We start from the raw sequence: 12,126 nt of genomic DNA, 5'->3' as shown, positions 1-12,126 counted from the left end.
TAAATAATGAAATGATGAAAACACTCACTTTTTAAATAATGGTTTCTTGCCCTTTTCCATACTAAATATACATCAGTCTCACTTTCTACTTAAATGTGTTATAAGAAGCAATTCCAGAAAAGAAATTTGAAAGCCGGTGGTCAAACTAAAACTGTCAAATACAGCAAAACTTCTTCAAACCAAGTCATTTGTTAATGTCATAAATATTGCCTACAACGCGGACTCAATATTTTGCTATATAGGGCAGAACTTATTTCAAAGCTATGTGAGAAATTAAAAACAACAACAACAACAAGCAAAAACCCTCAGTGGCCTGACACGTGAAAAACGTCACTACGATGTCTGTAAAGCAGAAGTCACCTGCTGTCGTTGTCGTGCTCTTCTAACACATTTTAAGTTTCCAAATGACAAGACTAATTTTTTAAAAAGAAATTCAACACATCCAGCACACACCCACGTAGCTAGACATGTAAGAGATCAGCCCGTGAACAGCTTTGACCTCGTTATTTAGAGCCAAGATTTTGGACCCACTTATTCAGATCCACTGACTAGCCCATTATGTGGCTTGTGTTAATCCACTGTACAAATCAGCCGTGTGACAGATCATTCTAATTTCACTCCAATGGAAGCAGCAATAAAATGGGAAATACTTCTTAGTAATTTGACAATCAAAATAATAGCACTGGGATTAAAACCAGTGAATTCGTTTCAGCTTCTTTTTCAGGAAACCTCATTTTTAGGTGAAGATTAAAGGTATCACAACCAAATATGAGAATCTGCTTTCTCTTTAATTAGACCCCAGAGAGAAAATAAACTTTGGTCACATATTATCTTAAAAAAAAATAAAAAAAAAAAAAAAAAAAAAAAACAGGGGCTGGCAGGTGGCATGGTGGTCAAAGGGCACTGGACTCCCACATGGCTGACTGCGGTTCAGGTCCCAGAACTGGCAGCTTGCTTTCTCACTCTTTCTCTTTCTGCCACTCTGTCCCTCTCTGGTCAAAGTTAAATAAACTAATTCTTTTAAAAAATATATATATATATATATGAACTAGCAGAGCAGTTGGCGTAATGGCTATGTCACTGGACTCCCATGTCATTGACGGTGGTTCAAGTCCCGGACCCAGTGGCTTAAACCCATGCCAGGCGCATGTGCGTGTGTGGCCAAGATCCCAAGAGGAGACTAGAGGAGAAGGGATTGCAGCGTGGCCATCCCCTCGGGGGGTGATTTCTCGCTTTCTGTCTCTCTGTCTCTGTCTTTCTCGCGAGCGCACATGCCCTATTAGCAAAAACCTCAAAAAATATATATCTATATAAATCCAGTTTTACATATTATTAAATAAGACTAAATAACCACAGAAATAATTTCTTCTTAAAATTGGCCAAACTTTGAGACCAGCACATGGCATAATGGCCACATCCCAGGACTCTCATGTAGTCGACAGCGGTTTGAGTCCTGGGTCTGGTGGCTTAAATTCACACCGGGCGTGTGTGCGTGCGTGCCCAAGATCCCAAGAGGAGAATGGAGAAGGGATTGCGGTGTGGCCATCCCCCCTAGGGGGTGATTTCTCGCTTTCCGTTTCTCTGTCTCTCTCTGTCTTTCTGGCGAGTGCATGTGCCCTATAGCAAAAAATTCTAAAAAAAAAAAAAAAATTTTCATGAACATATCATAATATTCGATTTTTGTAAGAGAAAAATATGAACAACAAAAAAGATGAACTAGCTACCACAAACTGTCTCCTCTGTGCTGCATTGAGGGGTAGAACGTTGTGGTTAGGGGCTATGGTGCTAACATGAAGGAAGCTGAGCACTGACTTATTTCTCATTTTATACAACTCTCATTCTTTACAAAACTGGATATAGTCAAGCCCATAAAAGTGTAACCCATGGCATTAGAAAGCAAACACTCTTCGTAATTATTTAAAAGGGGGCATTTCAAAAATTATACTACAAAGGTCTGTGATCTATCAGCAGCCCTCCACTGGGCAGTTTAACAATAAGGCTCACCTTTGGGTGACTATGTGGCTGGACTCCCCTGTAGTCGACCATGGTTCGAGTCCCAGACCCAGGGCTTTAAAAATTCACACCGGTGCATGTGCGTGCCTCACATCCCAAGAGAATGTAGGAGAATGGCCATCCCTCTGGGGGGGGAGGGGTGATTTCTCACTTTCTGTCTCTCTGTCTCTGTCTTTCTGGAGAGTGCACACACCCTATAGCAAAAACCTCTCAAAACAAAAATAATAATAAGGCTCACTTTGAATACAAAGACTAAGTGTTTGGAGTTAGGAACCACTGAATTTCACAAACATCATTTTATAATTGCTTTTCGCATTTTTTTTTTGTTGTTGGGGAGGATCTTCCACTTCATCAGGCCGCTCAGTAGCTTGGCGCTCCACCCTGATGTGCCTCACTGAGGCCGAGTCCACAGTGTCCACAGCTTCCTGGTCATTCACTGTCCTACTTTGCTGATACGGAGACTCCAGGTCTTCATTCATCTCCTCGTCTTCTCCCTATTCAGAGTGAGATGTCGCCTGCGATCTCCCATAAGCAGACAGCCAGGCCGTTCCTTCCTTCCTGCACTCGCTACGTCTCTAGAACTGTTTTCTCTCTTCATTGCCCAAGTCCGAGCGCTGGATTCAAGATCACCTTCCTGGGAGGCTTGAAGCTCCACCCCTGTGGTTGTGGCTGGGCTGCCGGGCAGGACTCAGCGCTGTGAGAGGGATCCGGGAAAGGCTGGCCCCACTCTCCGTCCTGCTCAGCCACAGACCAGCAGCCTGCCACCAGCCCAAGCTGCGCCACGCCCTCTTCAGGTATTAAATAACAAAAATTAAATTAAGTCTTTAGTAACTTGTTTATATTTATTTAAAACCTGGACGTTTAGGATCGTCGCTAAAGACTACTTACTTGTTTTCCCATTTCTTCATCACCTATTACGTTTTAGAATTCATGGTCTATCAATACAAGATGTAAAACACAATTTACTTTCCAAAATTCAAACACAGGCAGCAACAAAATAGGAAAATAAATAGGACGCCTCTATGTAATATATGTATGCAATGAAATTACTGTATCCCTGACTGATAATAATAATCCTACAAAAATAGATAAAAACTTAATTTCATCAAATAACATCAATACCAAAAAAATTAAACTACAAATAATAACATGTGTATTTGGAATTATAAATAGTTATCCACGTAACTGAATTTTCTTCTAGTCTGCCTCAAGACCTACAGGATTTTCTTTTCTGTATTAATCAATAAAGATTAGTTTGTAATTAATTTTGGAGCCGCTGGACCTTTGAGCTCCTGAAATAAAGGTATTGTTAAATACTAAGGTTTTGTTTGTTTGTTTGTTTTTGCTTCAAATAATTGGATGCTTTTAATAGCAGTATGTGAAAAACCACGTTCCCACAACTGATCCCAGCTGGTGGGGAGGTTTGGGGGGTGGGGGGGCTCAAAAATCAATGAAACAGCGCCACCTAGTGGTAAAAGGATGAAATTATTGATAGATTAACAGTAAAAATCTTGCTGATATACAATTGGTAAATGCAAAATAATTTTCCCTTAAAAAAATTAGAGTTAAGCAGAACATGTTAATGTAATCATTGCAAAGTAGATTATGGGAATTCATAGTGCATTTATAAAGCCAGAAGGGAGCCATTGTATCCGTTGGGAAAGGGGTATTCAAGGATTAACAGTCTTTAACATACAGAAAATTAAATGATCCATAATACAAGCAGCAGAGTATTCCCAGCAGCCGTTAGCCCACTGAAGACTCTTCCACTGAGGCGGAGTGCAAATGAAAGCAAGCGGATTCTTTAGATAACGGAGTGATTTGAGGTATTTACATGATCCTTCCGCATCATCGATACCCAGAAAGCTCTGTCCTGCCAGCCACACTTTACAGCTGGAATCACGAAGTCTCAGGGAACTAGAAAGTGGTGGGGTCAATACCTGAAAGTCAGCGTTTCCGATCGTGCCATCCCGTACCTGGACTTCCTCCACAGTACACCGTGTGGGATATACACCCCTTGACAGCGCCCATCCTTTACAGCTGAGAGACGGCACCAATGAACGACTGCTGCGTGAACTGGGGAGCCAAAGTGCCCGGGTTCAATGCCTGGCGTTGCCATCTGCGCAGCGTGTGACCCGGGGCAATCGCGTCTTCATCTCCTGTCTGCTTTAGTTCCCTCGCCTGCAAAATGTAGTTGGTGGGCCAGCCCATGGCCCAGTGGTTAAGGCTGGTGGATTCCACCACATGGCCAATCACACGGTTCAAGCCCCTGACCCAGCGGCTTGAAAGACATGCAGGACACATATGAGGGCATGCCCAAAATCCTGAGAGGAAGGAGAGATGGAGGAGGGGATTGTGGGGTGACTAGTCCCATGCAGGGGGTGCTTTCACACTTTCTCTCTCTCAAGCATGTGAGTTAGAAAAAAAAAAAAAGTAGTTGTGGGTAACAGTAGCGCCGTCAAGGCATCACTGTGAGAATTACATTAGAAAATACTGGGGAAATGCTTACAGCAGTGCCTGGTACCTAGCAAAAGCTTGAGGAACTGTGATTAGCCGATACTACACGGATTGACAAGCTCTTCAAAGAGCGGCAAACTTTGGGTTATATTTTAAAACTTAGGATGCATTCCAGCTACAAACAATAGTAAATGACTTGGGAGTAGACTTTGGATGGAAACAGAACTTCAACTTTTTTTTTTTTGGAGAGATTTTTTGCTATAGGGCGCATGCGCTCGCCAGACAGAGAGAGAGAGAGAGAGAGAGAGAGACATAGAGACAGAAAGCGAGAAATCACCCTCCCCTCAGGGGGGATGGCCACGCCACAATCCCTTCTCCTCCATTCTCCTCTCGGGATCTTGGGCACGCACGCACATGCGCCCGACGTGAGTTTTAAGCCACCAGGTCCAGGACGTGAACCACGGTCGACTATGGGGGAGTCCAGCGACATAGCCATTACGCTAACTGCTGGTTCCCTGGAGAGGTTTTTTTGCTATAGGGCGCGTGCGCTCTCCACAAAGACAAGAGAGACAGTAAGCGAGAAATCACCCTCCCCCCCAGGGGGGATGGCCACACTGCAATCCTTTCTCCTCCATTCTCCTCTCAGGATCTTGTGCATGCACACACGTGTGTGCGGTGTGAGTTTAAGCCACCGGGTCCGGGGCTCAAATCGCAGTCAACTACATGAGAGTCCAGCGACATAGCTGTTACGCCATCTGCTGGTGCCATGAAATGCAACATTTTTATTGGCATAAATATTCCTTATGTGTTACATATTCCAGTATTCCTTATGTGTTGCAACATACATGTGTTATTTTATTTTATATTTTGCTAGAGAGTGCATGTGCTCAGCAGAGAAAGACAGAGAGAGACTCTCATGGGGAAGGGTCAGGCCACAATCTCTTTTCCACCTTCTCTTTCTCCTTTCAGGACTATGGGCACACACACACAAGTGCCTGGTGTGTTTCTCAAGCCACCAGGTCCTAGACTCAGACCGTGTGGTCAGCCATGTGAAATCTTGCTGCCTTAATTACTAGGCCATGGACCTGGCCAGTGTTACTGCAATTTTAGATAAATAAATACAGAATATTTCAAAGCTTGCTTCAATAATCCACGCTAGCCCTTGGAGCTGGACTTCCAGAATTTCTTTTACACACGTAACCTCCTTTTCCTCTCAGCCCTTTGTAAAGCTGCCCCACCCTCCCTAGGCTAAACTTTTGATGAGACCTTCTGATAATAATCCAGGAGTTGCTGATCTCTGCACTCCCAGAGTGCATCTGCAAGAAAGCATGCAAACGCTACCAACTCCTCTGCAGTGTAAGCACACTGGAGCTCAGCCCGAAGAAGATTGAAGTCATGCACCAGGGAGAGCGGGCCACAGTCAGAGATTTCCATCAGCGAGAGCTGGAGGCTGTCACAGCAGTCTGCTATCTGGGCAGTGGCTGTCCATCTGCACACGGATTGACAGGAAATGGAAAACTGATGAGAGAAGCAAGCCACCAGGCATTCTTCCCAGGATGGCACTGCTCTGCAGCCCAGAGCAAACCAGAAGACAGCAACCACGGAGGCTTGCCCACCTCCTGGAAGACTGCAATGCAACTGCTGCAGAAATTCTTGAACAGGAGGGCCAGCCTATGGCTTGGTGGTTAAGGCGGCTGGATCTCACATGGCCAACTGCACAGTTTGAGTCCTAGACTTGGTGGCATGAAAACAGTGGGGGGACCAGCAGTTAGAGTAATGGCTATGTTGCTGGCCTCCCACGTAGTCGACCGCGGTTCAAGTCCCGAACCCGGTGGCTTAAAAAACTCACGCCGGACGCATGTGCGTGCGTGCCCAAGATCCCGAGAGGAGAATGGAGGAGAAGGGATTGTGGCGTGGCCATCCCCCCTGGGGGGTGATTTCTCGCTTTCTGGCTCTGTCTTTCTGGCAAGCGTACACGCCCTATAGCAAAAAAACCTCTTCAAAAATAAAGAAAAGAAAACATAGTGAGCACTTGAGTGTGTGTGCTCCAAGTTCCAAGAGAATTTTGGATGGAAAATTCATTGGTATGCTGTAATGATCTATAGTGAATTAATGTAAAAAATAAATAAATTTAAAGAGAAAAAAAAAGGTTCCAAGAGAACGGAGAAGGGCTTGTGGCATGGCCATCCCCCATGGGAAGTGCTTTCTCACATTATCTTTCTCTCTCTTACAACAAAAACATACCCCAGAGCAAAACTTTCAAAAGAAAGAAAGAAAGAGAAGAAGAAATACTTGAACAGCTTCATAAGGACTTCTGGGAGGAGTTTTTGAATAGTCCTGCAACTCTTAGAGAAGTTTCTAAATCTTCTTTGTAAACTGGGGGTGTATTAGGGTAACACTGCTATAACAAATGAATCCACTGTGAGTGCTCCTGGGTTGGGAGAGGCAGGACTCTGCTCTACATAGTCCTTCAGGGATTAAAGCTGATGAGGGGGGACGAGCAGTTAGCGTAATGGCTATGTCGCTGGACTCCCACGTAGTTGACCGCGGTTCGCGTCCCGGACCCGGTGGCTTAAAACTCATGCTGGGTGCGTGTGCGTGCGTGCCCAGGATCCCAAGAGGAGAATGGAGAAGAGGGGATTGCGGTGTGGCCATACCCCCTGGGGGGGTGATTTCTCGCTTTCTGTCTCTCTGTCTCTCTCTGTCTCTCTCTGTCTGACGAGCGCACGCTATAGCGAAAACTTCTCTAAAAAAATTTTTAAAAATTTAAAAATTTAAAAAGCTGATGAGGGAAGAAAGAGTCTGCTATCTTTTTTTTTTTCTTTTTTTTCTTTTAGTTTCTGCATAGGGTGTGGGCGCTCAAGACAGACAGAGAGAGAGAGAGAGACTGAGAAATCACCTCCCAGGGTAGATGGCCACTCCACAGTCCCTTCTCCTCCATTTTCCTTTCAAAATTTTAGGCATGTACACACATGTGCCCGCAATGTTGTTTTTTTAAGCTGCCAGGTCCAGGACTTGAATCATGGAGTCAGTCATGTTTGATCCAACTGCCTTAACAATCAGGCCACCTACAGGCCCCGAAGGTCTGCCATCTTTAATGCTGGCTTCCAAGATCCCCAGGCTCATCACCCAGCCCACAGAATAGGAAAGAGGGGCAAGCAGGGGAAACTTTTATGGGCTGCGGCAGGAGGTGGTGGTATTAGGCTGTGCCAGCTAGAGCTGTTAGGTGGCCACACCTGCCTATCTGCAAGGGAAGCTGGCTAAGTGATTGTGTGCACACAGAGACGAGGACCTGGGTCGGGTAAACAGAAAGCCAGTCTGTCACAAGAAATCACATTTACCTTGAAGCAGCATGGGCAGGATAGAGATGACGTGGTGATGAGCAGGCGCACGGGCTTAGCGGCGCGTGGCATGTGCTGGGGTGTGAATATTAAGAAAGGGAGCGTGAGGGACCAGCAGATGGTGTAATGGTTACATCGCTGGACTCCCATGTAATTAACTGGTTCAAGCCCCAGACCCAGTGGCTTGATTCACACCAGGCCTGTGTGCATGCATACCCAAATCCTGAGAGGAGAATGGAGAAAGGACTGTGGTGTGCCCATCCCCCTTGGTGATTTCTCACTTTCTATCTCCTCTCTCCAGTGAGCATATGTGCCCTATAGCCAAAAAAAAAAAAAAAAAGACAACTCAAGGAAAAAAAAAAGTAGTGAGCATGAGGATGCCCAGGTAGAGACCAAATCCTGGTAGAGCTGGAGCAGTCCCATGGAACAGGATGAGGGTGACAGCAGAGCAGAAAGACGCACTGAGAGCTGAAGGGTGTGAGCCGGGGCACCCCAGGAGTCACTAAGGCTGTCCATCAAAGGGCTTCGGCACACTGCCTGCAGGACATTGGTCAGAATGCACTCCCTGCCCACCTGCCTCACCACTGGGCGTGTGGTCCGTGACTAGTTCCGGTCCACGGAGGAAGTAACACATGTCAACCTGGACTACACTTCATGTTGGTGGGAAGCTCTGCAGAGAGCTCCTTTCCCGTTGCCAATGACCACCTACCCATGTTCCAGCAAGGGCCTGCTCCATCAGCCTGGGGTGCAGAGGGACACAACACAGAGCCGATTGGTACCCATGTGATATGTTGTTTTAAGTCTCAAAGAGAGAAGAGAAACAGAGCACCCCCCAACGGGTGAGGTCACGCCACAATTGTTTTTCCCTCTATCTCTCTGTCCCCGTCAGGCTTTGAGGCACATGTACACATGAGCCCAGTGTATTTTCCAAGCCTCGGGGCTGGATTTCAGACTGCAGTCAGTCCTGTGGGATCTGGGTCCTTGTACATGGGCTTAACCACTGTACTGTGCAGCCAGCTCTAGACCATCAGGTCTAAGAACTAAGGGGTCATGCTTTTCAAAGCATAATCTGTGGGCCAGAGGGTGGTGTGGTGGTTAAGGCAATGGATTCCCACATGGTTGACCTGGGTTTGAGTCTTGAACCTGGCAGCTTGTTTTCTCACTTTCTGTCTCTCTCTGGTCAAATTTTAAAATAATAAAAAATAATAATAAATAAAATTAAATAAATCATTATTTTTTAAAATGTTAAAAACATAATTTGTACATTATTGGCACAAAGAAAGCAACAGACATCCTTAAAAAAACGATAAAACCAACTTGCAATAGAATCCCAGACAAACTCTCTTGCATAAAAAATCACTTGCCCTGGGACCAGTAGGTGGCATGGTGATTAAGGCGCTGGACACTCCCACATGGCCGACTGCAGTTCAAATACCAAACCTGGTGGCTTGCTTTCTCACTTTCCCTCTCTCTCTCTGTATCTCTCTCTGGTCAAATTAAAATAAATGAATGAATAAATAAAATTAAATAAATACTTATTTAAAAATAAATCACTTGCCCTGGGGCTAGTATGTGGCATAGTGGTTAGGGCACTGGACTCCCACATAGCCGAACATGGTTCGAATCCTGGACCTGGTGGCTTGTGAATCACGCTAGGCATGTGTACGTGTGTGCCCCAAATCCCAGGAGAATGGAAGAGAAGGGACTGTGGTGTGTCCATCCCCCTGGGGGGATGATTTCTCACTTTCCCTCTCACTGCCTCTGTCTCTCTCAGACAAGTGCACACACCTTATGGAGAAAAACTTAACTTTTTTTTTGTCCCCATTTGGAGAAAGTTTATTTTTTAATAATTGTTTTGGAGAGGTCTTTGCTATAGGGCGCGTGCACTCGCCAGAAAGACAGAGAGAGACAGAGAGACAGAAAGCGAGAAATCACCCCCCAGGGGGGATGGCCACACTACAATCCCTTCTCCTCCATTCTCCTCTCGGGATCTTGGGCATGCACGCACACACACCTGGCATGAGTTTAAGCCGCCAGGTCTGGGACTCGAACCGTAGTCGACTACGTGGGAGTTCAGTGACATAGCCATTACGCTAACTGCTGGTCCTCCCATTTGGAGAAAGTCCTAGGGACAGCTCTGTGGCCTGTGTTAAGGGAGCCAGATCTCATACGGCTGACTGCACAGTGTAAGTTCCTGCCCTAGTGGCTTGAGAAACATGACAGGTGTGTGTCCGTGCATGCCCAAAATCTGGAAAGGAGGGTGGAATGAAGGGACTGTGGCATGACCATTTCTCTACCCCTTTCTGTCCCTGGTGAGCACTCGATCCTTGTGTGTATGTCGGAGGAGTTGGTACAAAGTGCCGAAAGACAGATGTTAAGGGTAGGTTAAGATTTACTAGTAATTGTTGCTCCCCTCTCCCCCACGTCATGAGAACAGCACAGCTCTGGCGAGCACTGTGGACAGCTGTCTGAAGCACTGTCACTGTTACATAGGGGACAAATGTGGCTCCTTGCTGTCCTCCTGGACCTTCAGACCTGCTCTGCCACTCGCGGCCTCCCGCCTGAGTGCTGGCCTGGGACCTGCTCTGTGCAGCCTGCTCTGGGCTCGCACTCACACCACCACACATCGCAGGGTAAGGCGACAAATGCCATGAGTGAGGGGCTGGCAGTCCTTAATGTGTGCCCCATGAGGTGAGCAGTCTGACAGGGCACCCGGCTCTGCTCACTTGAGCATCAAAGGGCGCTCCTGGTCCCCAGATAGCTGGCTGAACGGCCTTCACTAGGGCTCTTCAAGCAGCCGGGGCTCCTCAGAGGCAGGACCTGTGTGTTACTCATCTGTGAACTGCGCGGGGATTACCTAAGAGCCAGCTTTGGACGCAGCCATCTTCTGGCTTGAATACTGACTCCACCTCTTAATAACTGGGTAACCGGCCACTTAACCTTCCTAGCCCGGTTGTGTAGCCTGTAAAGTGGGGCTAATAAAGCCCCACTCCTTTGACTTGTGGAAATTAAATGGGACACTTGTTAAGTGAAGCTGCCCCTGCAGTTCAAGAGACTTCGTTGAGTGCTTGGGAGAGCAGTGGTGTGTGATCTCAGGACAGACTGTCAGTCTCTTTATCCAGAGCTTCAAGCATATTAATTGGAATCGTGGGGACCAGCAGTTGATGTAATGGCTATGTCGCTGGACTCCCACGTAGTCGACCATGGTACGAGTCCTGGACCCCGCGGCTTAAACTCACGTCAGGTGTGTGTGCGTGTCCAAGAGGGGAGAATGGAGAAGAAAGGGATTGCAGCGTGGCCATCCCCCCTAGGGGGTGATTTCTCACTTTCTCTCTCTCTGTCTCTCTTTCTGGTAAGTGTAAGCGCCCTATAGCAAAAACCCTCCCTCCCCCCAAAAAAATTGAAATCGTGGAAAAAATTAAATAAAAATGAAACAAACAAAAAACAGGGCCAGTCAGGTGGCCTGATAGTTAAGGCAGCTGGACCTCACATGGTTGACTGGGCAGTTCCAGTCCCAGACCAGCTGGCGGCTTGGAAAACATGCTGGGTGACTACGCAGGCAGGCCTGAAATCAGGGAGGAGAAGGAAGAAAGGATTGTGGCGTGGCCATCCCCTGGGGGGGGGGTCTCACTTTCTTTTTCTTTCTCTCTCTGGTGAGAGCTGATACCACATAGCAAAAAAAAAAAAAAAAAAAAAAAGGGAGAAAAAAATGGAAAAAGTATAGTGTGATTATCAATTACCTTTTAAAGGAGAATTTCTTCACCAGAGGAGAGCAAATGCTCTAAAAGTTAGGATTGAACAGCACTTACCTCAAGGGAAGAGATTAGTTTTCATTTTACCCACAATATTTGAACTTTCACAAGTACTTAAAATAACATGAAATTTTAAATAAATACATCTTTTTTAAGGAGCAAAAATATTGGTGGGCAGAGTGGCTGGCTTACTCTCTGAATCTCTTCGTTCGTTTGTATCAAAGCAACAAACAGAAAACACGCATACTTACCTGGTGTTAGCAAGGCAGCCCGTCGGCAGCCCATCCCCGGGACCCGGGCTGGGGACAACAGCCTTCACGCCTACTTGCACCGAGCCCCCCTAACCCGGACTCTTCTTTTTCTTTCTTTCTTTTCTTTTTCTTTTTTATTTATTTTATTTTTGCTGTAGGGCTAGAGCGCTTGCGGAAGAGACAGAGAGACAGAGACAGAAAGCGAGGAGTCACCCCACCCCACCCCCCGGGGGGTAATGTCCTCGCCGCAATCCCTTCACCTCCTTCTCCTCTCCCCGACGTCTACACTAGCCGCCACCTGCTGTCGGCGCC

Source organism: Tupaia chinensis, unplaced genomic scaffold (genome assembly GCF_000334495.1).
Source record: "Tupaia chinensis unplaced genomic scaffold, TupChi_1.0 Scaffold000377_2, whole genome shotgun sequence".
In the NCBI taxonomy this organism is placed as follows: Eukaryota; Metazoa; Chordata; class Mammalia; order Scandentia; family Tupaiidae; genus Tupaia; species Tupaia belangeri.
This window is presented reverse-complemented; position numbering follows the sequence as displayed.